This window comes from Rhagoletis pomonella, unplaced genomic scaffold, assembly GCF_013731165.1.
Source record: "Rhagoletis pomonella isolate Grant_MI unplaced genomic scaffold, Rhpom_1.0 Rhpom_scaffold_00005, whole genome shotgun sequence".
Taxonomy (NCBI): Eukaryota; Metazoa; Arthropoda; class Insecta; order Diptera; family Tephritidae; genus Rhagoletis; species Rhagoletis pomonella.
Genome location: NW_023458559.1, coordinates 5,519,249 through 5,521,150, shown reverse-complemented (window position 1 = coordinate 5,521,150; position 1,902 = coordinate 5,519,249).

The window sequence follows — 1,902 nt, the reverse complement described above, 5'->3', positions numbered from 1 at the left end:
TTTTTACCACAATTCTACTCCACATACTAATTTTTAACAATTTGCATCCAATATCTACTGAAATATCGCAGTTTTTGCATTTTTCGAAAATACCGTTATATGGGCGTGGTTACAGTCCGATTTCGCCCATTTTCAATACGGACGGACAGACAAACATGGCTTAATCGACTTCTCTTTTCATTCTGATCATTTATGTATACATTTGTCCATATCTATTTCGATTATTTTTGGCTGTTACAGACAACCGTTATGTGAACAAAGTTAATATACCCTTGTGCACAAGGGCGTTCGGGTATAAAAATATTGTATATCTACATGCTTAGTACGTTTAGATGATTCAGGAGTTTTCACTAACTCAATTGCGTTTTGATTGTCGCACTTTGAAGGCGAAGCACCTATTTGCTCCCAGTTAATCGCTTTCGCCAATTTTCGGAGCCACACAACTGCTTTCGTTGCTGCACATATAGCAATAAACTCTGCTTCAGTGGTAGGCGTTGCAGTCACGCTTTATCTTCGTGAGCTTGAGGAGTTTATTGAAAAAAATATGCCGTGATTTAAAGCCCCTTTGAGGTATTTAAAAATACGTTTCACTCCCTGCCAGTGAACTTCAGATAGATTTTCAACATAACGACTTAACAAACCAACAACGTATGCTATGTCTGGTCTTATGCACACCATCAAATACATCAATGAACCAATGGCCTCTCGATACGGAAATCTTGACTTCGATGCAATCGTATTTGCTTTAGAGAACTGCTTGCCACCTTCAGCTGGTGTTGAAACTGCAAAACAATTAAAATGATTAAAACGCTCCAAAAGTTTTGAACAATACATATTTTGAAAAATTAAAAGTTTTTGCTCTTTTGTGTCGAACTTCATTTGCATTCCAACAAAATACTCAGCCATTTTGTGAGTAATCTGAAACTCAGAGTACAGTTTTTTTAAGAGGCTTTCAATTAGCTGGCGATGTTTAGCACATGTAAGTCCATCGTCTACATACAATACAAGGTACATCGTGTTGTTGTCGAATTTATACGTAAATACACCCGCATCAAGTTCAGCAAAAAATCTACTATGCGTTTATTCCACTGTCTGGGAGCTTGCTTTAAACCATACAAGCTCTTTTGCAATTTACATACTTTGTCATTTTGTTGATAACCATATGGCTGCTCCATATAGATGTTTTATTTTATCTGGGCATGTAGAAAAGCTGTATTAACGTCAAATTGAATAACTTGCATGTTTTTCGCCGCTGAAATAGATAGAACTGTTCTTACCGACTCATATCGGACAACCGGCGAAAACATTTCCGTGTAATCTACTCCGCGAATTTGTGAACAGCCTCTAACAACTAGCCTAGCTTTATATTTTTCTATTTTTTCCTTTGAGTCATATTCCCATTTAAAAACCCATCGATTAGTCAACACATGCATATCGTCAGGCCGTTCGACGAGTGTCCAAGTTTCATTTTTCTGCAGAGCATTTAATTCGTAATTAACTGCTGCTGCCCATTTCACACTGTCTTAGCTTTCTGGTGCCTCTTCTAAATTGGAAGGTTCATACTGCACTGTGTGAACTTCGGCATCGATTTGTTGCTCACCAGCACTCTTCTTTTGCTTAGTTGCACTCCTCGTTTCGTACGCCTCTCTGTAATTTTCGTATTTCTTTTTCTGTTTCTTCGTACAATCATTAAAATTGAACATCTTTGCGAATAAAAACTCTTCTGGCGCGCGAAGCAAACACCCTGTAAGGCTTGCTTTGGTCATTATATCCAGCCATTAAAAATTTATTGCGTTTTTCTCCCATTTTTTGCGCTGCTCTTTAGTTACGAAACCCAGCGGCGCAAATGCAAATAACGTAATCGAATACTCCTTCAAAACTTCGAAGGCGGTATATCGGAAT